We start from the raw sequence: 27412 nt of genomic DNA on the forward strand, positions 1-27412 counted from the left end.
TTTCAAAACTGTCGTATCATGACTATTTGTGGGGGTTTGGTGTCTGTCCAAATAAAAACATAGAGTTATGCTGCTTTTGGGAATAAAGCAAGTTACAAAAATGAGATTGGGTAAATTCTTTTTGCAATTATCTTGTCTTATCCAGTTACTTCAGCTATTATTATTATTATTATTATTATTATTATTATTATTATTTGCATTCCTTAAATACCTCAGCTCCAGGTACTGGCCATGGTGTCATACTCCTTGGCTCATCACACACAGCCCTGATAAGGAAGCTAAGAGGACTATCTAAGTAATGGAAGTAAAAGCATATTATTACTTGACCATATATGTGAGCAACTTGGTTCCAAAAATTTCATAAAAAGGGCCAAAAGTGATGAAATGTCAAATGTAAAAGCTGCTGACAAGTGCAATGTCCTGAAAGAAAAAGCACTTGAAAGTTAGATGCCCTGAGCATTTCATTTCCTCTTTGCTGGGCTGGAGTCCCTTTGTGTGTGGCTCAGTCTTATGTCCTGCTAATCCAGTAAGCCACCTCAGGTGAGCACCAAGATATTTACACCCCCTTCTCCACCTGATTTAGTTTCTACCATGAGTCAATACTCACCACCCAGACCTTTTGAAGGTACATCACTTACAGGGACTGTCCATTGAAATACCCAGGTATGAGCAAGGGGAGTACAACTGAAGAAGAACAATAGCAAAGTACCAGAATGAGCAGAAGGGGACCCCAATGCCAATCAGCAACTGTCTGTCTCTTTCACACACACACACACACCCACCTGAGCAAAGAAGGAAGTGGGCACTAGGTTCAAGTTCCTTCACAACAGCTAGGGAAGCACTGAAGATCTGTGTCTTTTTTAATGTCATCAGGAACACAAAGAGAACACAAAGGTTCTTTGGCTTTGGACTGAGAGCACCTCTTTAACCTAGCTCTAGCTAGGGTCTTTTGAGCTCTCTTTCGGACTGAGCCTTGAACTTGGCCTATGAAGACTGCAAACTCTCAACGCATCATTTAGAAACTTGAACCAACTCTAGCACAGATTCTGTGCTCAAGGTCATGTCTCTGGGAAGACCCAAATCCCTTTCATATTCCCTTTCAAGCTCTATGCTTTTCAAAGAATTTGTCATTTGTTCCAGCCTCAACTTGAGTATAGGTGGCTGATCCCCTTTTTCTTAGCTAAGTCCTTTAAAAAATACACAATTGTAAAGTCTTTCTGTCTCCCTTTGAGATTTATTTTCCAACAGCCAGAATTCTGGGAGTCCTTCCTTTGAAATGCTATCCTCAGGAAGAATGGGCCCTGTCTCCAGCCTCTCTAGGAGGGTCTGAGCCTGCCATCCATAAGGGCTAATTAGCAGATGTTGGCTTAACCTAATCATATTGGCCAATGCCTCCACCCCAACCCCATCTTTTGGTATCTTTCAGTTTTAGTCTTTAGCATGCCCTAGAATTTCAAAGCCTGTCTCCCACTTTTCAGACAGCTAATCTCAGTTCATACTGAAGTATCTCTCCCGTGTTGCAGAAATTTGAATAAAATCTGGCTTCATGCCCTTAACAGTTTTCCAGCTCTGTTTCTCTGGGACTTTGTGAATTATACCTTACTTAGCCCCAAGGTGCTACACTGGCACTTAAAGAAAAAGGACATGATGAAACAGCTCTTGGAGCAGTGGGGCCTGTGAGGTGGGCATTCTGCAGGGAATCCACGCCCTGCTTATCCCTCACATGGTAAGGGCAGATTGTGTGACCACAGAGAGGAGGCAGAGACACAGTTTTTCACAAAAGTTCAGAACAATAAGTGCTTTGTTGTGCAACTGCATATTCAGGTAGGATGTAGTTCACTTCCTTTCAAAACGAAGCACCAATTTCCCATCCCTCTGTTGGGTTTTGCCAGAGAAGGATCAGAAGATGAGAGTGTAGAATGGGAAAATGAATCCAGCTGTGGAAGAGGCAGAGTGAGGGGTGGTGCATTTGAAACCACACAGTGGCCATGCTCCCTGGCATGTTACAGGTGGTCACCAGTGGTCCACATGTGGGCAATGCACATCACCTGCAGGGGTTTGCCAGCCTCAGCCCTGCTGGGTCTTGAGCCAAGACAGTTCCTTGTTATGGGCTCTCCTGCACAGCATAAAACACCCAGCAACATCTCTACATTCTACCCAAAGGATACAAGGACCACTCTCTGTCAGTGCATGTCTAGACACTGTCAAATGTCCTCAGTAGAGAAAACTGTTCGCGGTTGAGAATCACTGGCCTACACACACTGTTTGATTCCTTCCCTGATTTTGGTTCACTTCCCAAATGGGCAAGCATGAGCAGATTTAGGAATTCCTTGAACATTCCTTTGTGAGCTGTTATGAGTTTGATCTTGGTACAGGAGGGCCAAACCTCTTTGATTAAGATATTCTTTCACTGTTACCAGAATTGCTCAGTGAAGCTTCTTTGCTCCCAATCTGGCTCAACATACGGACATGTAGTGATACATATTTATGTGCAGATCTCATGTATTCTAGATCTCTATGCAGGGTGTGGAAAACAGCAAGTTTTCCTCCACACAGAAGCTTGAAAAGTGACTTTCAACTCTGGTTGCTGCTACTTAGCACACTATAAATGCTTCAGTGCTTCACCTCTTTTCCCTCTCTACACAATGCCAGTATTCTTTTCTCTTGATCCTGTTTAGCCTTTACAAAATGCGAGTCCCAGATATAGGTCCTCTCGCCTGGCATTGTGCCTCCCCACCCTCATGGGTACCTGCCTCCCTCTTTCCCCTCCCTCCCTCTCTCCCCTTCCTTCCTTCTTTCCTTCCTTCCTTCCTTCCTTCCTTCCTTCCTTGCTTCCTTCCTTGCTTCCTTCCTTGCTTCCTTCCTTCTCTGAAGCCTGGAGGGAGGAGATGCCTGTTAAAAATGTCTGTCTGCTTTTCCATTGCTCCTGTTCAGATTTTTTTTTTTTTTTTTTTTTTTTTTTTTTTTTTTGCACAGGTGGGTCTGAGTGAAGACATGCTGGCTTTCTCAGTGACAGTTAAGATGAACTGTTCTCTGCATCAGGAGTGTAATCGTGCGTTCTGGCTTGACAATTGCATGCATTAGGGAAATCAAACAATATAGAAAGTGATCTGGGAGACTCACCGAGGTAGAAGTACAGATGCTGCTTGTCATAGTCAATGAATTTAATTTTCTTCTTGGAACAAAAATAAAAAAGTAAGAAACAATACCTCTGCTTATCACAGTGTGTGTGTGTGTGTGTGTGTGTGTGTGTGTGTGTGTGCATGCACACACACGCACATGAGCACACAGATGTAATCTGTACAGATACAACCATCTGTCCCTTGGCTGTGAAATCTGAGGAACCAGAACTGAAATGGGAGTAAATATTTTGGCATCTTTTCTCTTTAATTAAATACAAGCAATCCTCGCACAGATGGATTTTACCATTTTACTATGAGGATTTTCAGCACTTTTAAAAACTTCTTATGGGAATCACTTTTGAGGTCTGTCCTCCTCCTGTTTAGTGGAATGGAATCTGATGGGTTTCCTAGCTCTGCTTCAGTGGTAGGAGCAGGATTAGACCTGAATTACAGGCTCCTCTGTTTCATTCAATTCGTGCTCCCCTGGTTTGGATTTAAAATGTACCCCCAAAGTCTCATGTTTGGAGGTGGCACTCTTGGGGATTAGTGGATCCTGGAGGCACTCTGCTCATGAGTAGATTGATCTATTGATCAATCTACTGTGCTGTTTGATCTGTGCTGTTACGAGGTGAGGACTGGTTGGAGTGGTCATGAGGTGTGGCCCGGAAGGTGTGCTATCTACCCCAGGCTCCTTCCTTCTCTCTCTGCTTCCTTGCTGCTCTGAAGTGAGCAGCTTTTCCACCTTGTATTTCCCACCATGCAGTTTCTGCCTGGGAGCCATCAACCATGGACTGAACCCACTCAAGCTGTGAATGAAACAAATGCCTCTTGCTTTAAGTTGTGCATGCAGGGGATTTAGTCCCAGCTACAAGAAAGTAACTACTTAGAAGCGGTCATGTGAGTAAGATACTGACATGGCAACTCCAACCTGATCTATCTTTCCTCTTTTCTCCCCTTTATGGCTCTGACACAGTGACTGCCTAACACATGGTGATAGCATCACAGAACACTTACACATATTACATAGACACTTTGATTGCATACTAATATAATCATGTTTTCCTTAACTAAGGAGGGTTCATTTCTTAGGATTTTACTTGTTTAATATGATCAGGGCACACAGACAGTAAATTCTTTGCAAGGGGACATAGAAGTGATGGCTGCATCTCTACCTCATGGTGGTGGTGAATGCTTATCCAACAAAGGAATACATGGTGATTCATACCCAATCTATATTTTTCTATATTTACTCTGTTTTATACTATAGGGAGTGTTTGACTCCTGTTTTTCCTGCTTGGTATCTTCCTTCCTATGTATACATGCTTTTCTTCTATGTGGACAGTATGGGGGCTCTTCTTTCTCTTACTGTCACAAAAAGCCATATGGTGATAAAGTAATAGCCATTTTCAGCTGCTCCTCAAACTCCAAGTACATCAGTAGTAAGAAACCAGAAAAACAGACTGATGGAAAGTGCTTGGGATTTAACAAACCTGGATGGCATGATTAAGTGTAACCCCAAAGGAGGATTTCAAATCATGCTGGATAGGAGCACAGAATGTAGAAGATTTAATCAGTGCTTGTTAAGAAATCAGGGTTTGAGGAAAGCACTAGAAAGGTTGTCAGGAAAGAGGGGAGAAAAGAAAAGTGCAGGACTCATCAAAAATGCTTTTGAAGTGAACCCACTGACTTTCAGAGCTTAAGTAAGTTTCAGTGGTATCTTGCAACATGATTTAGAACTATGGCAGGTAAGACTCTGAGGTCTTAGGGATGTGTCCCCAGGGCAGCTGCAGAAGCTGGAGGGTGGCTCCCTGACGATGCAGTATGTGCATTGAGGAACAGCATCTAGAAGGCATGGCTGGAGAGAGTCAGGCTCCTCCATTAGGGGGGCATTAGTGACATTGACATCTTACAATTCTGGGGTGGACACACAAATCCACAGAAATCAGGACAAGCCAACGTGTTTATGCAGCCCTTGTCAAAAGCAACTGATTTGGAATCACAGTCAACAACTTGAACACTCTATGTAAGCAGAAGACACTGTTTCCTGTTTCACAGGGGACAAGAGGACAAGTCTCCCAAAGTTGGGAAAATTTATTTTCCCATAGTTGCACAGATTTTTGCTGATGTACCAAATAGGTTTAGGCAATAATTGACAAAAATATTTCTTAACAATCAAGTTTTTATGGAAGACACTATCATTTCCCTGCATATCTGACCCCTGAGATCTGCATGTTCCCTGTAGGAAACATATTAGAGCTGTCCCATCTTTCCTCTTTTTTCCTCCTCATGTATAAATGAATATAAACTAAAAATAACAGCACTGTCTTTCCTAATGGGACTAGCATTAGTTGAGATAGCTAGGTGTTTAGATGTTTGGGTTTTAGTGCTTACTGAATGTACTGATTACCTTGTCTTTATGAGCATCTATCTATAACCTAGTTAGGTTTTGGAGAGTCATGTCACCCTTGGTCACCTGGTTCTGTTTTCTAACATTTACTTATGTTGCTTCAGGGGTGGTTATAAGCACTGAACAGGGATTCACCTGTCATTGGGGCTGTGCAATCAGAGTGACACCTGCTCCAGGAGGTTGACTAGATGACCTTTAGGGTCATAGAGTCATGATTCAGAGTTTGTTTCCTGGACATAAAGAAAAAAGGCAGTGCTCTCACACGGTGTGAAGCCAAAACTCTCATCTTTATCTTTCTAGGTAAGAAAGGAAGCCGTTCCAGGCATCACCCCCAGTAACTTGCATCAGGTGTCTGGGATGGTAAAGCAAACCTTGACAGGTTGGGATTCTTCAATCACAAACACTGGGCCTCCATTGATATGTGGATCTTTAGGGGTAGATGTTTGTTTTTACATGATATTGGAAGTGATGGTAATTCCACTAGTGTGCAGACAGACCCTAAATGGAAGAGAGGGATGATTAGCTAAAAGAATTTACACCCCAAATACTCATCACTGTCAGAGCTTTTTGTATGTCTCCTCAAAAGTCAAGATACTTGAGTTTCTTGCCCCTGTCCCCCTCTAGCTCAGACAGTGACTCATTGGACAAGAGCTCCCATAGTTTATGAAGAAATAATCCTTGGATATAGCAACAGAGCTTCAGGCTAAAACAACTCCTGATAATGAAAATATGAAAACTGGCTGGAAAGAACTACTTTTCCATTCTTCTCTTGTTTGATCATCATTTTAAAGCATTTTAGTGGTAGGGGGATCAGAGAATATTATTTCTGTTTTAAATAGATGCTTCAGCTCCAAGATTTTAATTAGTTCTGGGAAAAGCAGCCCCAGGTATCCTACTGCAATGACTATTTCAAAGAATAATGAATCTGAGTGTGGAGTGATCTCCTGGTGGGGGAGAGCTTAGCTAAGATCATTGCAAGCCCCAGCATCAATGTTCTCCTATAAAATAAGTGAGCATAAACTATTTTAGCTGATGCTAATCTTGGATCACCTCTGATTAGTTTGTGATTGTTTTTTGTCTCTCTCACTGAAAGTCTGAAGGTTTCAATGGAGGAAGTGGTTTGGAGTATATCAAGTTAACTTTCATAGGCTACATGCAGCAATGCTGAAGTGTAGTTTGAGCAACTTACCCACTTCCTTGAAGCTTAATTCCATCTCTAGGCAATGCACTGTTACAGTATTTATCTTCATGGGTGGCTCAGGGAGATGTGACATGCTAATGTAAGATGTTGGTCTTCTGAGATGTCTGCTTTATCCTCAGGTATGCTAATCATTTACAGAAAAAATAAGCAGAAACAGTCATTTCTTTATTGCATATTTGTCATCCTTCAATAACTTATACATGTCCTGGGCCTGCACTGGCTAAGGTAGTAGCCACTATGTGCCTGTGACTAGTTGAATAGGCTGTAAGTGTGAACTACATAATAGATGTTGAAAATTCAGTATGAAAAGGGAAATAAAAACATGCTGTGATTAATTTTTAGGTCAGTTGCATTTGGAAATAATAATATTTTGAATGTGTGGAAGATAATAGTGATAGCTTTTATGATTGGTAGAAAACTTAAAATAACCCATTATACCAACGTGGCTAGTGTTTTGTTTCTGCTGAAGGATGCTGCCCTGGGTGCAATGTCTCTGTGGTGGGAGGGAATAAGTATGTTCTAAGGTTGGACATGTTAGTACTGCCTTTTCATAGTCCATACAGTCAACCATCCTCCACCCACCCCTGGTCATATGGAACAGAATTCTCCTCTCATCTCTAAGATGACTGAACATTCTTCCAGTAGAATCTCTAGCTCTAATCTCCTGGTCACTTGCCTGAATGGGAAGCCACTTTCCAAATAATTTCCTATTGGATGCCTCACAGTATCTCAGTCCTCAGATTGAACTCATTGGTTTCCATTCCTCCCTTGAGGCCAACTGTCCCAATACCTCTCCCATCATCTGTGAAGGCTGCCTGACCACTCACGCTCTGTGCAGCAATGATGATCACCTGTTCTCAGGCCAAAGGAAGAGCATGGACTTTGGACCAAAGTCAAGCTGAACTTGAACCCCTGTTGTTTGGGCCACCCTGAGTTTTATGATATGCATGGTTCCTCACGTGTGAGGCTACCAAGATTGCAAGAAGCTACATGCTCGCTGCTGCCTGACATCTGCCACCAAACATTTTAGAGAGGCCTTAATCTCAGACACTTTGCTTCATTATCCCAATAGCACCACTTAATTTATATTGTTTTCAAAATTTCAAAATTGCAGGATGGAGATGGCGGTTGAAAACTTTGCCACAGGGAATTTATTTTGAGTTTAGTTTAGTTTAAGTATCTTTTAGCTGAGGCTTGGGACTACAACAGTTTTGAATTTCAAGCATCTTTGGATTTTAAAATATTTGCATAATAAAATGAGATGTCATGGAGTTAAACCCTGAGTCTAAATATGGAATTGATTTATGGTTCACAGGCACCCTATCCACATAGAGGAAGTTAATTTTACGTATTTTAAATAATTCTTTTGCATGAAACAAAGGCTCACAGTGTGGAATTTTCCACTTGGGACTTCATGTTGATTCTCCAAACCTGGGGGATTCTGGAGCAATTAGAATTTTGGATTTTCAAATGTCCAAAATGTTTTGTTTCAGCCGTGCTTTTTCATCATACCTACACTGCATTGACTAGAATTTACTTATCTTTTTATAGCTAGCAACTGAAAATCTCAAAGACACTCACTGGTATCTGTGCCTTTCCTGGGATAAGGGGAAGGATTGGTATTAAGTCAGGGTTCGAAATTTTAAGCTGTGCTGCCTGCCCGTGAAAGTCATGATGCTGCCGCTTCTCACTTTGTCAGCCCCTCCTGTCCTGCTTCCTCACCACTACGAGTGGTTTTCTCCTCTGCACACAGCCCAAGCCCGTATTCATTTTGCTTGTGAGTCATGGGCTCCAACTGCTAAATATCAGAGGACTCTGGCTTCGCTTTAGGAGACATCTCACACTTTCTGGTTTTGATCACAGCAGTTATTTAGACTGATTTCAGCTAGAGCAAAACTGTTTTAGAGAAAGAGTCATGTTCATATTTAGGCTCATGGGAGAGAAAGCACTGAGGTGGGGCTAACTGGAAATACACCACACACTGGCGCCAGATGAACAGCCAAGGACATGTAGGGCAGATGACTTCTTTCCAGAGACTCCTCAGCACAGGAGACTGCCTCTGCTTTCCCCTGAGGGAATATTCCCGAGCCCAGAACCCCCTCATCTGTCCAGCATGGGTGGGCAGAGAGGGTGAGCAAGTGTGTCTACACGGATAGTGTGAGTCAAAGGAACTTGTCATGTGAAGTTCCAGTTTATTATTCATTTAACTGTTTTGAGGGGCAGACCTATCTCCAACAGGAATCTAAAGCCGATACTGTGCCATTTAATCTACCTTAAGCTCTCTCTGCTCAATGAAAAGATGACAGCAAGAATAGCTGACTAAGTCTTGCAAGTCAGGGATGCTGCGATTTATGCTCTGATTCCATCTCCTTAACACAACCACAGTTAAACATTTTCTGTAATGATTTTTGACCCTTCTTTTGGTGAGGAAAAGGCTATGCACAATATTCGCTATGGCTGATAACTGCTAAGTGTTTCCAGGCATTGTGTTACATGTGACATGTAGGGTTACTTATATGTACCCCTAGCACCAACCCCACAGGTGGCAGCCACTGCTCACTAACCCTCATCTGACACCTAAAGCTGGGGTTCAGACACCCTGAGGATCCTACTCAAAGTGGCCCAGCTGGTGAGTGGCTGGGTTCCCATGGAAGGGCTCATCCCTGGCTGTGGTTATCTTGGACTTCCAGCTTTCTTTCTCATAAGCTGAGCCCAGACTCCAACAGAGCGTGACTGAATGAGAACATTGGTCATGGAGCTGAGGATCGGTGTTTGAACATTTCAAGTGCCTCCCAGTCCCAGTCGTATCCAGGATGGAGCCTGCCTGTTTGATGCAGAGCTGTGAGCTCTCTGCTCAGCAGTTTGCAGGCACTAGCTTCAGTAGTTAACCCCTTTAAAGATCCATTGCCGCTGAAACAGAGATGTGCTGTGATGTCCCCCCTGTGAAATCACAGGAGGCTGAAGAGATGGTCCCCAAAGTGGCACTTAGCAGGCTTTGGGCTCGTGGCAGTTCAGGCCATTCTCCCTCTCTGTCATTTGTGGTTTGTAGTTTTGGCTCACTTGGTTGCTGTCCAGGCTCTTGCCTTCTCCTCACCCTCTCATTAGTGAGCCACTTCTGAGCTGCTTGAGACCCAGAAACCAAATAACCAATTGTTCTCTGTATCTGTTCTTAATAATAGACAGGCCCACTGCGTTGAGGAAGAAGGAAGGAACTCTGAGATAGTACAGTGCCCGCCTATGAATCTGTCCTTGAACAGAAAGATTTGCTTAAGTGCACTGTCATGAACCCTAGAAAGCCACAGAAGTGTAGATACTTTGCTTGACTCCCACTGCCATCGATGATAACACAGGCAGTGGTAAAGCACAGTTTGGCCTGAGACCACACAGAGTCAGCCCTCAAAACTGTTCGTGAACCCTGAACCTCACCTAGCTCATTCCTTCCTTCACCCAGACATGCAGTCAGACCACACTGTATGAGGGCCTAGCGCATGCCAGGAGCCCTTCTGGGAGCTACAGATAGTCACCTGCCTCTTAGGGCTCATGAGAAAAGGTTCAAAACAGCTGCCACCATCTCTACCTGCTTCTTCCAGAAGTCTGGGGCTTTCAATTGCCTCTCACTTAGACACCTCTGGCCTCTCCTGACTGTTGCTTCTCCTGACTTTTATCTGTTCTCCTGCATCTGTTTCTTTGTTTAGCCCTGTCATTCTAAACCTGATCTTGCTAACTGGACTTCCCAGCCAGAAGGCACATTTCTTCTCCAATGTTCCCACTTGTGTTTTTACAGCACACCTCTTCACGCTTAAAATAAGGTGCACACTGTTTTTCCATGAGGTAGTTCCTTAGGGCATTGGGGTGCCAGGACTTGCACCAGATGTCTATCAGAGCGATGAAAAATGGAAGGTTTTTAAATAGGAATAAACATTTTCCTCATTAAATTTAAAATTCTGATTTAGCATGTACTTAGTGATGTCTTTTTACATACTGGTATACACACTCCCCATCCTTAGTGCCTTTGTATTTATCTATGGGGTGTTGTAAACTTGGTTCACTGATTGGACACTCCTGCCTCGGTGAGTGACAGCTAGCATGTCCCTGTTCCCAGCATCCTGTACCTTCATGTGGCACATGAGAAACTTGTGCATTAGATGGTTCCACTTGGACTTCTTAAACGCAGAAAGGTGTCCTGGGTCATGCTACATAAATCTGGACTGAACCTAGAGGAGACAAAGTTGCTGAGAAACAGGAAGTCAAGGAGACCCAGCCCCAGCTCTCCAGGATACCCCGAGCCTGAAGGAGAGTCCTTCAAGGCACATCCCACCTCTCCTGCCTCCCTCCCTCTGGTCACGTGGCTCTCCCAGCCCGGAATGTGCTCCTGCCCTCTCCCTGGATCCTCCAGTGTGAACTGAAAAACCTTTGGACTTTGGAGTCATGCAACTTTAGCATCTCCACCAATTCTAGCTACACGACTGGCGAGCGCTCAGAAGGCCAAACCCTGAGTTACTTGTTTGATTTATGCAGGGAATAGCGTTGACTCCTGGGGCTGTCATGCAGTTTACAGTGCAAGGTGCCCAGCTCATGCTCAGCATCAAAGGCATGTGGTTTTTCTTTCCCTTTTCAATTTAAAAGTTGCTTTCCAAAGAATAAAGCAAATTGTTTTGTCAAGGAAAAATTAACATAAAAATTCTGGAATGTAGAAATACATTTGTTTGAATTCTCTACAGAACCTTCCCCAATTGTTCTGATGAGAACAAAATGCCCCATTCTGTTCCAACAACAGCATATGCTTTTCCAGCCTGTCACAGTCACCCCCTTCTGTTTCACAGGGCGCTCAGCTGAGTGACATCTCTGTTCATGGGCAGCTCCCTTCACATTCCCTGAGTGCATGTGAGGCTCCTTCAGATCCATCTTCAGCTTCGTGCTTATAGGAAGCCACAGTGAGAGCCCTACTTTACTTACCAAGTGTTGACCCAGTGCCCCACTAAGCGTCAGTTACCATCTGTCATTTACAAAGGAACACGTGTGCTTCTATTCTCATGTACTAAAACGTAGACTTCTCTGCCCTTGAAGAACTTCCAGTAAATCTTGAAAGGTTAAAAAAATGGACAGTATACAGTTGAGGACAGGATGTTAGTTCTTGAAATTTTAGAAATAAACCAGAGTAAAGGGAAGAAACTGCTATTAGTGAAACCCTGCACCCATGTGCTAGGTATGTGTAGTCTTCTTCAGAATAATTCCATATTCACCATTATCTTTATTTCAGAGATGAAAGACCTAGAGCCCAGATAAGGTTAGTACCTGGTGATAAAGGGCTGGCCTTGTCTATATGCAGGTGTCTGGCTGCTGCCAACTCTAAAGAGTAAAGAAACGTCAGCCAGCCTTTCCCTGGGGCCATAACCTGGTTTAGGGTAGTTATTTACCTGTGAAATTGTGACAAGAAAGGAAACCAAGATGATAATAGTCCAGCCATTGCCAAAGCGACATATGAGGAGCCAGGCCAGGACTTCTAAAATCAAGATCTGGGTGAGGTGGAGAAAGAAGAACTGCAGTGGGGTGTCAAACATGTGCATAGCCTCCAGCATCCTGCTGAGTTCCTGAAAGCCTTCCACCAGCTGCAGCTGTAAAGGGAACAGTGCTGGGCGGGACACAGTGAAACCAGGAGTAATTTATCTTAACATAGTAATCAGATTTAATCAATATCATTTCATGAGGACGAACAGATTTATCTGTCCAGAATTTAAAAAAACAACTAAAAACAAATGAAATATTTGAACACAGGTGGTGATTGTTTTGTTTTGTTTTGTTGAGAAAGACCAGTAGGAATTTGTGAATTCTCCTTTAACTGCTCAGGAGCTCAAGGAGGAGCAGTGGTTTGGTGGGAGAAGGATGATTTGAGAGATGCCTAAGTTCAACAACTGCCTTTCAGACCATCAGTATGATCTAGGCGCCAACTGAGCTCTGGTTATGTAGGGTCGGGGATTTTAATGGATCTGTGTTACTATGGTTACTGGTGCACACTGTCTTGCTAGCTTTTCACTGTTGAACGCATCCAGGGGACCATTTCAGAGACTGGTGAGCACAAAGCAATATAGTGCCCTTAGAGTAGCTCTAAGGATCGGCTTCATTGAGAGCTTCTCAGTGGACTGCAAAAAATGACAAGTGTAGCTGACATTATCGCTGATCAGGCTACGAAAAAATGAAATGAAACAAAACAAAAGAATCCAAACAAAATGAAAGACCAAGGTTGTACAGCTCGAAGAAAAGGGAGAAACTGGGACTAAAAAGGAGTTATGAAAATAACGGTAGGAGCCAAACTTCACATGTAAGTTTCTGCTGATGCAATTTCGACCGAAGCCACTGGTCACCAAGAGTTTGGATTAGCTGCTCTCTCTACTCCTGGGAATTCTGGTGGCTAGAGATGATTTGAATGACTCTGATGTTAATCAGTCATCTCTAGAGTTGCTTGCAGCCTGGCCCACTTTTCCAGCCCATTGATTGCACAGTAATGAAAGATCACTGGATTCCAGCAGGGAGACTGGCTTTAATGGGCGGGGCAGTGACAGATGCCAGACCTCCGCCCACACCTCCTGATACTGATTCACACTCACACCCAGGTTTCCCTGGACAGCAGCCTGAATGCGAGAGGTATGAAAGAAAACTTGTGGTAGATGTTTATTTTCGGAGACCGATGCTGTATTAAGTAAAGGTGCTCACGCAGCACTCCAGCTTTAGTAGGTGTTTCCTGCAGAACACTTTTAGAAAAATTGATTGACCCTTGCAGCATTTTTCCCTTTTAGCCTAGGGCCACTTTTCCCAAATGAAGGGGACATATCTGGAGGCTTTAAATTACTACCACCACTGTTGGGTTCATGATAATGTATACATTTTATTGAGCATTTAGTACATTATAAATATTCAAAATGATTTTATTGCTTCTTTCTTTCTTATCACCCTCTCAGTAACTTACAGATTGGTGCTATTGTAGTTGTTTTACACGGAGAGAAACTGAGACACAGAGAAATGTAGGAATTGGTCTAAACTGCACAGTTTTTAGTGAGGCAGGGCTGGAGGATGATTTCCAGTCATCCACCCCTGGGATCCAGGTTCCTAGACAGAGCAATGCACTGATCCACAGCTGTGTGGGTGAGCCCAGGGCTACAGAGTAAAGGTGTTGGCCTCAGCCCTGGACAGAGTTAGTCCTGCTCCTTCCACTGCCTTGGGGAGTCTGATTCCTCATTTCTACAGGGTGAAGAAAGTCCTTGCTCTATTTCACAGTAATATGTGGGTCAGCACTTAGCACAAATTGCTTCAGAGAAGCTAAGAGAACTTGTCTTAAAAAATAAATCATAAAAATGGGATTATTCACCATGCAGTAAAAGTGCTTTAAGGCTTATATAAAACAAGTTGAGTGAATTTTCAGTCTGACTGAGACCCTGTCCTGTGGAAGACAGTATTTCATGCAGCCACATAGTGAAGGAAGACTGTCACCGGTCCTCAGGAATACTGAAAAACTTGGGGCTGGAGAGAGGTAATGGAGAACTGCGTTTCTTTGGTAAACCAGCTCTAGGAGCTTCAGAGAGTGATTTGTTCTCCAAGAATGATAAGGTCTCCAAGTGTAAAAAGAATCCCAGTTAGGATATAATTTAATTATATCTTTCACTCTGCAGAAATTTATGGGTTTCCTTTTACATGCCCCATACTGGCCCTCAAGGAACACAAGACAGATGTGTTTCCTGCTCTCATGAAACTTAGTTTTACAGGGAACACAGGTGTAGGCGACAAACATGTAATTTCTGCAATCACTGAAAAAAATGTATATGTGCTGCCCCGCATGAAGTGGGAGTTCAGAGATGTAGGTTTCCTGTGGAACCTGGGGCCAGAAAATTCTATGCCTTAGTTTCACAGAGGTTCAAGACTCCTAAAGATCTAAATATGGCATTAAAAGGTGCAGAATCCACTCATTTACAGTGGGTTAGGTCCTGGGGCCCAGGGTTTCACTTGCCACAATTTCAGTTACCCTCAGTTAATTGTAGTCCAAAAATACTAGATAGAAAATTTTCAGAAATACCTGATCAGCTGTGAATTGGGCACTGTGCTAGTTAAGTTGAAGAATTCTCCCCCTACCATCTTGTTTTGCCCAGTCCAGGACAGGAATCATCCTTGTGTCTATGCATCGCTGCTGTGCACACTACTCTGATATTACTCCCGAACTGAAACTATGGGAACAAAACTGTGGATAAATGAGAACTACCATAAGTGAGTGGATTCTATCAAAGCACAGCATCACATTGTTTGCATGTAGGCTTCAGTACTAGCCATAATTCCACCTGTTTACCGAAAGTCTTGGAATACGCTGCTTGCAAGGAGGAGAGAAGTCCTCCTTGTATTCTGTGAGCTCGCCCAAGTAAGACAGATGTTGTGTTCATAAAAAGTAATAAACTTGCCTTTCACCGTACCTTGTGTCCAGGCTTCCACACACTGGGGCCTGAGACCTCACATTTTTGTTTCTCTCCTGGCTGGGCTGTCCTGGGGAAAGTTCTCCAATAAGCAGTGGCTTCAGGTACAGCTTCACAACATCCAGATTCAGGTGCATGACCCTAAATACATCCCATTAATCATATCACTCATTTATAAGTTCAGGGGAGACAGATTACACACAGACAGGCTTTCATAACTCTTCCTGTACTCACTGGAGAACCAGTATAGCCTCTCCTACAGAGGACTTGTTTCTGAGTCCAGGTGGATGCTTCTAATTCCCAAATGTTCTGTCTCTCTAGACCTGACCAATGCAGCCAGGCTACCCTAGACACTGACATCACTGTTTAGCTTACTGAACACCAAAAGAAAGAGGTGTTTGTTTTGGTTTAGTGGCCACGAGGAATCTGTAAAGACCAGCATGGGTTTTGTTTGGCAGCTGCTTACACCCCCTAACATATGCAGCCACCAAGATCAGCTATGCAAATCACATCTTGGGTTGAGTATTTGGTCAAAGTCCAGAAGAATTAGATCTCATAAAGTAGTTATTTCCAGAGGAGGCTGGATAGCTTTGGTGACAATGGCTTAAGACAAAGACATGAGGGATCATGGGAGTGCAGTATCAGAGGCCTGGGTTGTATATATACGATTGGCTAAGCCTGTCCCTGAAGGACTCTCATCATGCCATCAAGATACCAGTGTCAGATAGCTGTTTCATATGGCTATGAGAAACAGTGGTTGTCCTGTATCCTGTTAGAAATAAGACATAGTCTTTCCGATCCACCTCCCCGTGTGTCTGGAGGACTGTGGATATCTCAGCAAGCAGGTGAGGATCACCAGTTCCAGAGACCCCATGGCCTGCGGAAGTGCCCAGTGCACTCTTCCACAAGCCCAGACTGTTCTGAACCCTCCAGGCTTCCGGGTGCAAGGAAGTGGATAAGTGGGTTTGAGGCATCTACATCCGCCTCCCCATTCCAGCTGCGCTTGGAGAACTGTGGAGCTTCCAGCAAGCAGGCGGGCACACAGTGTCCCTGGAGCCCAGCTTATCTGGAACTATGGAATTCTAAACAGGCAGAAGAGGGCCACTGGTTCTAGAGGCCCAGCGGCCTGGGGGAACTGGGTGCCAGAGACCCAGAAGCTGCGAACATAGAAGTGTATTTGCAACAGACCCTGAGGAAGCTTTCAAATAACACTTGAAACACAGAAATATAGGAAAATGACAAAACGAAAGACCAAATTACAACCTCAAACCTCCAGCCCATCTCAAGAAACCCTAGGAGCGATGTATATAGAAGAAAATATATGCCATTCACCTCAAATATTGGACATAATAGATACTGAAATGAACAAGCAACTCCAGGAAGCTTTAAAGGAATTCAAACTCGAAATAATCTCCACAGGTAAAAGAAGAAATGATAAAAGAAAGAGATTCTGAATATATCTAAAGAAAACAGTTAAAAAATTGGAGGAACTAAACAAAAAGATAGAATCCTTAGATGAACAATATAAGGAACAAACAAAATACATAAAGCAGATGCACAGAGATATACAGGAAATAAAAAACTCCACTGAAAGCTGTAAAAACTGCCTCAATGAAAGTGAAGATAGCATTTCAGACCTTGAAGACAGGATTGCAGCTAGTGAACAGGAAAGAAAAGATCTTTTAAAAATAACAAGGAATCAGGAAATAACAATTCAACAACTGCAGGATGATGCAAAGAAAAATAACATAAGATTGACAGGGATTAATGAAAAAGAAAGGGACAACATAAAGGATGTCAAGAGGGTATTTAGCGAACTAATAGCTGAAAGCATGAGATCAGAAACCGACATCAGTATCAGTGAAGCCTATAGAACTCCAAATAGTCATAACAAAAATAAAACTACACCCAGACATATAATAATCACCATCCCAGAAATCCAACACAAGAATAGATTATTAAAAGCTGTCAGAGAGAAAAGATAGATCACTTATAAAGGAAAACCTATCCGAATCACAGCAGACTTCTCAGCACAAACAATAAAGTCAAGAAGAGAATGGAATGAAGTCTTCCAGATCCTAAAGCAAAATGATTTCCAACCTAGACTGATGTACCCTGCAAACTATCATTCAAAATTGATGGTGAAATATGATACTTCCATGACAAAGAACACCTGAAGAACTTCATGAACATCAAGCCAACCCTGCAAAAAATATTGACAGTTTAGATACACAAAGGAAAAAACCACTAAGCAAAGCAGATAATTAAGCAGAACAGAAAGATAAAGATGCAACAGCAGAGAGATCACATGTTAACAATAAATCATCACTTAACAGTTATAACCATTAATGTAAATGGTCTCAATGCACCAATCAAAAGAAACAGACTAGCAGAATGGATCAAGAAACAAAATCCAACCGTATGCTGTTAACAGGAAACCCACCTAACCCAGAAGCATACTCACAGACTGAAAGTCAAAGGACGGAAAACAATACTTCATGCAGCAGGAATCCAAAAAAAAAAAAAAAAAAAAAAAAAAGCAGGAGTAGCCATTCTGTTTGCAGACAATGTGAACTTTAAACCAACAATGACCATAAAGGACAAAGAAGGTCACTACATACTCGTTAGGGGAAAACTCCAAGAGGAAGAGATAACTATCTTAAATATATATGGACCAAACTCCAGAGCACCCAGTTATATAAAACAGTTTAACAGAAATGAAAACATTATCAGTAACACAATTGAAACAGGAGACCTTAACACGCCATTGACACCAAGGGACCAAGATCAACCAGAAGGAAAATGATCAAAGAAATAATAGAGCTGAATGACACATGCGAACAAATGGACCTGATAGACATATAGAGAATGTTCCACCCAACAACATCAGAATACACATTCTTCTCAGCAGTACATGGGTCATTCTCTAAAATAGACCATATATTAACTCACAAAACATATTTAAACAAATGCAAAATAGTTGAAATAATCCCTTGCATGTTATTGGATCACAGCACTCTGAAATTAGAAATTAATGATAAAAGATACTGCAAAAATCCCACAAACACATGGAAACTGAATAACACACTCTTGAGTAATCAGTGGGTCACGGAAGAAATTAAAGAAGAAATTAAACAATACCTAAAAGAAAATGAAAATTCAGATACAGCTTACCGGAATCTGTGGGATGCAATGAAAGCCGTCCTCAGAGGAAAATTTATTGCACTGAGTTCACACATCAGGAAAACAGAACAAATACAAATAAATAACCTGATGCTACACCTGAAACAGCTAGAAAAAGAAGAGCAAGTCAAGCCCAAAGCAAAAAGAAGAGAGGAAATTATAAAAATCAGAGCAGAAATCAATGCAATAGAGACTAAGAAAACAATCCAAAGAATCAACGAATCAAAGAGTTGGTTCTTTGAAAGAATAAATAAAATCGATAAGCCCCTAGCCAACCTTATTTAAAAAAGGGAAGAAAAAGCTCAAATTCATGCAATAAGAAATGAAAAAGGTGAAATCACTACAGACTCTACAGAAATACAGAAGATCATCAACACCTATTTCAAAAATCTCTATTCTCAAAGGTTTGATAACAGAAGAAATAGACAGATTGTTAGAAACATATGAAGTGCCAAAGACAGATCAAGAGGATGTAAAACTGCTGAATAACCCAATCTCTGTTAATTAAATTGAAAATGTAATTAACTCCTTACCTACAAAGAAGAGCCCAGGCCCAGAAGGATTCACTACAGAATTCTACAAGAAATACAAAGAAGACCTAATGCCAACACTCCTCAAACTCTTCAATGAAATTGAAAGAGAAGCAATCCTTCCTAAATCATTCCTGGAGGCAAATATTACTCTAGCACCAAAACCTGAGAAAGACCCAACTAAAAAAGAGAACCATACACTGATCTCCCTAATGAACACAGATGCAAAAATCCTCAGTAAAATATTGGCAAATAGGATGCAGCCAATCATCAAGAAGATTATACACCATGACCAAGTGGGATTCATCCCAGGCATGCAGGGATGGTTCAACGTACGTAAATCAATAAATGTAATCCACCATATCAATAAAACCAAAAGTAAGAATCACATGATCATTTCTATAGATGCAGAAAAAGCCTTTGATAAGGTCCAACATTCATTCATGATAAGAACTTTACAGAAAATTGGAATAGATGCTCTTTACCTCAATATAATAAAGGCCATTTATGACAAACTAACAGCCAGTATCATACTAAATGGCCCAAAATTGAAAGCCTTTACTTTAAAATCAGGCACAAGACAAGGATGTCCTTTATCACCGCTCCTATTTAATATAGTACTGGAAGTACTAGCCAGAACAATTAGACAAGAGAGAAATGAAAGGGGTAAAGATAGGAAAAGAAGAAGTTAAATTATCATTGTTTGCAGATGACATGATACTCTACATAGAAGACTTCCTAAACTCCATTGAAAGACTCTTAGATATAATAAATAAATTCAGTAATGTAGCTGGATACAAAATCAATACTCAGAAATAAAAAGCATTCCTATACACTAACAACAAAATCACAGAGAGGGAAATAAGAGAAACCACACTCTTCACACTAGCAAGCAAAAAAATGAAATATTAAGAATTACTCTTACAAAAGAAGTGAAAGACCTATACAGGGAAAATTATGATACACTGAAAAAAGAAATTGAAGATGATCTCAGAAAATGGAAAGACATCCCTTGCTCATGGATAGGAAGAACAAACATTGTGAAAATGGCCATTCTCCCAAAACTGTTTCACAAATTCAATGCAATCCCAATAAAAATACCATCAACATACCTTATAAATCTAGAGAAATCACTCCTAAAATTCATGTGGAACCAGAAGAGACCTAGAATAGCAAAGGCAATTCTAAGCAGCAAAGGCAAGGCAGGAGGCATCACAATCCCTGACTTGAAGTTATACTACAAAGCAACTGTAGTAAAATCAACATGGTACTTGAATCAAAACAGAGACGAAGATCAATGGAATAGATTAGATTACACAACCACAACTACAAACACACTCAGCCACCTTATCTTTGATAAAGGAGCCAAGCAGGTTCACTGAAAGAACGACAGTCTCTTTAATAAATGGTGCTGGAAAAACTGGCTCTCCATTTGCCGAATACTAAAGCTAGACCCATGCCTATCACAATGTACTAAATTAAAATCTAAATGGGTCAAAGATCTGAATATTAAAACAGAAACACTAAATCTATTGGAAGACAGATTGGGTAGAAACCTTGAAGACATAGAGGTAGGTAGAGAATTCATGAACTGGCCTCAAACCGCACGGGAAATACTTCCCAGAATCAATTAACTGGGACTACTTCTTATTAAAAAGTTTCTGCATGTCAAAAGAAATCTCCAGCATAGTGAAAAGAAAACTCACAAACTGGGAAAAGATCTTAGTGAACTCCCTCTCAGACGAGGGACTCTTGTCTAAGACATATAAAGAATTAAAAGAACTCAGACCCTCAAAATTCAAAGATCCAATGCAAAAATGGGCATCTGAGATGAATACGCACTTCTCAGATGAAGAAATACAAATGGCAAATAAATACATGAAAAAATGTTCATCATCATTGGTCATTAGGGAAATGCAAATTAAAACCACACTGAGATTTCATCTCACTCCTGAAAGAATGGCCAGGATCAAGAAAACCAACAACAACAAATGCTGGAGAGGCTGTGGGGAAAAAGGAACTCTCCTACACTATTGCTGGGAGTGTAGACTGCTACAACCTTTGTGGAGGTCAGTCTGGAGATTTCTCAAAAAGCTGGGATTGGAAGTCCCATTTGTTCTAGCTATTCCACTTCTAGGCATATTCCCAGAAGAACTGAAAGCATCATACCACAGTGATATATGTGCACCTATGTTTATAGCAGCACAATTTGTAATCGCCAGATCTTGGAAACAACCCAAGTGTCCATCAACTGTCGAATGGATAAAAAATCGTTGTATTTCTATACAATGGAGTATTACTCAGCTATGAAGAACGATCACATTGAGATATTTTTCAATAAATGGGCACAGCTTGAGACCATTCTCATAAGTGAAATAAATCAATCTCTCATGTGTGAATACCGAATAGTTTCCCTAATGTAAGTAATGATTCAAATATATAAAAGTATGTGGTAATCATGATTCCCCATTATGTGGCCTTGAAGCCTTATAAAGTTTTCACTTATTAATTGGAATGGCTTTATTCAGGGCTTCTTGATATGGAAATATTTGAAGCTATAGTATATGAAGTTATATTCAAATATTTCAAGCAAAAAGACGGACACTATGGTAACTACTATTAAGTCGGGTTATTTGGGGGTGAAGCACCAGGTTGCTGAAACCGTCATGCTTTGACCTGTATTGTTATATTGTTATGTCCTCTTATATCTCAATCTCTCCCTTATTCATTAAAAAAAATTAGTTATTTTTCATGATTTTTTAATTAAGGGGAAAAATTAAAAAATTAGCAGGATATATTATAGTAAATTTTTTGATTTCCTATTAACTTGTTTTGAAGTCCTGTAATAGTCCCACTATCTTGTTTTGACTGATTAGACTCTGTTCTGTTCTGCATGATAGTATCAAGTTTGAGGCTATAGGCAACTACTTAGAAGGCAATAAGATTCACTAAGATGCCCATTCTGGTTTGACTGTTATCTCCTTTGGAAATCCTATAATGTTTACAATGTTTAGGTTTTATTGGTCTTGTTCTCTACTGTTTTGTTCAAGTTTATAATACCTAATGAGATAGACAATTCTTTTTAAGGAAGCAAGAGGCATTATGATAACCATTGTTGATAACCTTGTACTCTGTTTTTACATCATGTACTATGTCTTTCCTTGGTTTTGACTGACAGCTTTGTTTTGCCATATTTGACTATTCTCTTCCAAAAAAAAAGTAATAAGAACTAAGGAGTAATAAGACCCAAAATGTGTAAATTTTGTTGTAAAAAAGAGAGGGGAAAAAAGTGCTCTAAAGGATACAACTGCAAGTGTGTTTAGGGATGTTAAATAGATGACCATATTAATATTTTTGGTTGGATCATTGAACACAACTTTTTGCAGTCTCAGTGTTTGAATGTCTGCTTTGTATGCTTTGATACTGTGACTTGAGCAACTATCTCTAAGATGATAATGTGTAATCTATTAACTGGTAATTTCTTACTGTTTTTTTTTTTTTTTTTGTAGTTCTATATTACTTGTACCCTTACACCACTTTGGTTTTTTTGTTTGTTTGTTTGTTTTTTTCTCTTTTTCATTTTAAATAAAATTTAAGAAAAAAAGACATAGTCTTTCCAATTTAGTATTTACACAGGTTTGGGGAAGAAGGATTCTACAAGTGAGAGATTCTGAACTTCCTGTTATTATGAATTTGGGGTGAGAGGAGTTAAAAATGAAAATGCAATTGCAATTTGAGCACATAGAAGGCACAAAAGCTTCTGGAGTGGTAACACTACACAGTCCAAAATGCAGAAAGTAGACCTGGAATTCAGTCTTCCTGATACCAGAAGGCCAGCTTTTCTGCTACCACCTGGGCCCCATGATTTCTCTAAACGGGGCTCAGGTTTGCTACTCTATTTCCAGAGCTATTATGAGGATTGAATGAATTAATTACAGTGATGTTGACATATTTGTTGTAATATAAAATTTGCAATACTTATTTCCTTTCTTTCTTACATGCATACTTCTCAGGATGAGGGCTGCCTATTATCTCTTTCATATAGCAATTCAGTGACTTTCTTCCTATCCTCTAATGTCTGATGCAGGGTGACCGCTGGATTATGCTAGGAAATACAATGAAATCTACACTGTTGCATCCCGAAGCAACTTTGGATATATCGAGGAACTCTAAACAGTCTTCTGTGGAAGGAGCTTATTTAGTGAATACAGGAGCCAGAGAGCCCTCTCTCAGCCCTGGTCTCACTTCACTGAGGGTCTGGAGATGCCATGGTATAAAAAGAGTCTGCTAGAACCTGTCTGGCTTTACTGACCATTGTTTCTACAACTGCTTCCCATGCTCGTGGGAAGTTATATGCCATAGAAGTGTCAAAGATGCTTTTTAAACGTACAAACCTAAATCTTAGTTCCAATTAAGGAAAGAATGATTCAGTGAGTAGAAAAGTGATCACTGTATGTCACAATGAACCATACTAGAAGTGTCATGCTGTGCTTGCTGTTTCAGAGCAGTTTAGGGAAGAAAACATCCTGACGCATTGAGAACAGGAGGCAGAACACTGTGCTCTAGTGAAATTTCACCTTGGAGTGTGCTGGTAATAATAGCCTTCCAGTCTGTCCCACCCCAGGAAAATTCACAGGTCAGCGCTGTGACCAATGATGCTGAAGAGCTACAGAGTTTCCCAAAACAGTGTGGAAATTTGTCATTGAATTAACAGTACATAACAAAGAGTTTAGTGAGCCTTACATAGTCAAGATTTTCTAGTAGAACCCAAAAAAGTGAGTTCTTGAAAGTTCGTGAAACGGGTTCTGTTACCAACATTCTTGAGCAAGTACATTCCCATTGGGAGAAAGGGGGTGTTAAAATGAAGAGAACAGGGAAGAGCCAGCATTTACAGAACAGATCCTACATGCCAGGCTTTCTGTGGACCAACCCCTAGCTGTCGCCTGAATTCTGCAAGGTTCTATTGCTTCCATTGTACAGCTATCAAGTCTTAGAGGATAGATACATTTTGCTTCAAAATGCCACAGTCAGTAGTGCAGCCGGGATTTGAAGTCAGGGCTATGTGGCTCTAAATTCACATGAATGAAACTGGAAGTCCACTGAAGCTTTGATATGTATTTCTTGTTCTGAAAGGCATGATCGTATCTTGTTTGGAGATGAAGCTAAAACCAGTAGGTTCTGGGAAGATGATAACCATGTCTCTCACCTTGGGTTTAAATCATGTGAAGCGCTACACCTCTGTCTCTGATCTCTCCACATCTTTCTCCCCAACCTCCTGCACCACAACCTCCTCATTCAGTAAACATTCTCTGCCTCTTTATGGATTTGAGGCTCTCCATGTGCAGCTCCCTTTGCTTTGTCTGTGTTTTTCCACTTTCTGCACGTGAAAGTCCATCCTGATCCTCAAGACCATGCTGAGTACAGCCTCCCCCTGACTCACTCCGGAAAGCTGTTCATTATTATTGACACCTGGTCCCTAGGACACTTCCTTCCCAGAGCTTTAAAAAATCATGTTGTCATTATCTTGTCTCTTTAGAGAGCTGAGAGCTGAGGCTCATTGAATGCTGGGATTGTGTACCTCTGTCACAGTGCCTGGACCACCACAGGGGGTAAGATGTGTGCCTGGGAAGTAAGGAAGAGTGGCAGTGAGCAGGCAGAGCCAGGAACTCTGTGACCAGGAGCTGGCTGGCCACAGCACTCATTCAGAAGGTGCAGGTGTGAGCACCATTGTCTTTCTCCATCCCCATCCTCTCCGTGCTCAGATACTTTTGCTACTTTCCCAGCTCCCACAGTCACCATGTCAGCCTTGGACTCCCTTTGAAATCATCCTGCTTGTGCCTTAACTTACCAATAAAGGTGTCTTAGAGTTCATCTAGAAGCTGGTTTTTTTCCGCAGTAGTAATCAACAAAGGGAAAAGGTGATGATTACCTTGATTTCACCAGTCCTTTGGAAATGCTGCTCATTTTGTGGTTATTTAGCAGAAGATAAAGTGATGGACCTCACTCCTGGGCAGTAGAATCCCCAGTGAGAGGTAAGTGTGAGAAGCCAGATGGTCTAGGAAAAGTCCTGCTTTTTGCAACTTAAGTGCTGTAGACAGGTCAGGGCCTGCAGAGACAGCCAAGAGGACAAGTTTGACCCAGGTATCAGCAGACATTTTGTTGGGAAACTCTGTGCTCGAGGGGCCACAAGCACCCCAGAATGGGCTCATTCAAAGTCACAGCAAGGCCATTTCTACTTTTTTCTCCAAGAGGAGTCATTTCAGCCCATTTTTGGGTTGGATCTTTCAGTTTGGAGGTGTTCTTATATATATATATTAGAATATATGTATTCTAGATAAATATACAAGATATTGTCTTTTCACTCTGTTGATGATTTCTTTTGCTGTGCAAAAGCTTTTCAATATGATGGGATCAGAGTTGTTGATATTTTGTGATATTTCCTATGTGGCTGGAGGCTTGTTTGTAAAATCTTCGCCTACACCTGTGTCTTGAATTCTACCTGTCTTCTCTTCCAAGAGATTTAGTGCTTCTGTTTTAATATTTCGATCATCTAATATCAGATTCCCTTTCTTCCGCAAGAATAGCGCATGTTTGCTTTGCACTGCAGGGCGTTCTCCTGAGAGCGTTTATCACCTGGAAGTTTCCCTTGGGTGGAAACACCGTGATCTGTTTGCTGAGCCCCCACCCCTCCCGTCGGTCTCCTCCAGGCCTCTCCCATGTGCTCCCCTTCTCTTCTTATCTTATAATGTATTTCAACACTTGGTTGCTCAAGTCAGATCTGTAAAGTTAGACTCGCTTCTCTAGTTTTTCTTTTTAGCTAGAGACCAAACTCAGGGGCGCTCAACCACTGTGCCACATTCCAGCCCTTTTTTGTTTTGAGATGGGACTCACTGCTCACATACTCGGTGACTCATCAGCTCTGAACCCTGGCTTCTATACGCCCTTGCCATCCTGGCTGTTCTGCCATTAGTTCTCTCCCTGTGCCTTAGTGTGCTCACTGGACCCTGCACTGGGCTTTCTTCATGGCAACCTGCTTCTCCTGATTTCATTCTTAACTCAGTTCCCAAGCTGCCCTTCAATAAGCAGTCCCTCTTTGTGAGCCATTGCTGTCTGCCTGAACTCAAAATCCTACTCTCTCTTCTGTGTCCTGGAAGGAAGACTGCTATGCCCCAGGGTAAAATGGAAACTCAGCTCAGCACCACAGGTCTTTTGTCTGCTTCTTCCTAGGGTCTTCTTTCCCTACCCTTTCCCTTAGTCTTCTCATCATGCTACCATAGCCCCCATTAACAGAGCATGTATTGTTGCACCATGTTGTGTGAAGCTAGGAAATGGCCAGCCATGCTTCTTGGACACTTACTGATGACCTGAGTCTCATCTATCCCCCCTCTAGCCTCGCCTGACATCTCCTGACTCAGCCTCACCTGTTTTTTGTGCTCATCCCAAACCTTGTGCAACACTGTCTCTTTTTGGGACTTGCACCCTACTTTGCCTCTGCTGTGCAGGACTTCCCAAGACAGCTGAAACAGTCTGCCTCATTTCTCCCAAGCTTCTGTAACCCAACAAGTTAACCCTGCACATTCATGAGAAAGTACTCGTGCTTCTCAGTGTCCCTGCAAGGAGTGGAGAGCAGAGGTGAAGAGTGACCAGCAGGCACATGGGACAGCATACCTCCCTCTTCCTCCTGACCACACTGCCTCCACCTGTCCATCCTGCAGCCTCACTGATGCTTCTCACGAAACCTGGAACTCGTTCTTATCTTATAGGAGCCTATGTTGAGCTCTGTATACACAGACACAGTGTGCAAGTCATAAAATGTCCCATGCTGGGACTGGGAGAAGCCACCAGAAATCAACTAGCCAGCCTTTCTGGTAAGCCATGCAAGCTGCGTGGGTTCCAGGGATAGAAAAGTCAGTGGCCTACGTGAGCCTACTGGCGCATGGGCCGAGAATCAGATTCTGTGCCCCCTCCCTAGCAACCAGCAGCTTCAGAGCACAGGCTGAGTTGATAGCAACTAAATACTTGTATTGTTTGGTTGATTTTGCAGGCCTAGAGCCAGCGGTCTGAGCATCTCTTAGCAGGACGACTGTATGCAATATAGCAAATATGGGTGATTTCCTTCTATCTTGTCTTTGAAGGCCAATATTATTTTTCACTGTTTTGCTTTGTTCTGATAAATTTTGTTTTGCTTTATTTGACATTCTATTTTGATTGGTTTGATGTTGCTACACCTGATTGAATGGACAACTATTGTGAAGATATACTATGGTAGCTACTGTTGCTTTCCTAGTATCTTGCTTTGATGTTCTGTACCAATTTTAATGCATTGTTTTGAGTGGCTTTGTCTGTTTTGTTGGATTTTAGTATCTTTAAAATACAAAAAAATTAAAAATGCTCTGTCATCTTTATTTTCATCATTGCAAAAAAGCTTATCATGTTGTAAATATATTAATCTTTAAAATCAATTCTTTTTGTTGGACCATGCAGGCTTTCTGGCTTTTCATGGGTGAGCGCATATC

The 27412-nt window shown here is 41.7% G+C and overlaps 1 pseudogene; it reads right to left on the bottom strand.

Moving 5' to 3' along the window:
• Positions 1-318: 318 nt before the first annotated feature.
• LOC100721278 (fatty acid desaturase 2-like protein FADS2B) lies at positions 319-25846 on the bottom strand (annotated as a pseudogene).
• Positions 25847-27412: the final 1566 nt, after the last annotated feature.

The sequence above is a fragment of the Cavia porcellus genome, unplaced genomic scaffold (assembly GCF_034190915.1).
Source record: "Cavia porcellus strain 051 isolate PalLab524CR breed Dunkin Hartley unplaced genomic scaffold, mCavPor4.1 scaffold_21, whole genome shotgun sequence".
In the NCBI taxonomy this organism is placed as follows: Eukaryota; Metazoa; Chordata; class Mammalia; order Rodentia; family Caviidae; genus Cavia; species Cavia porcellus.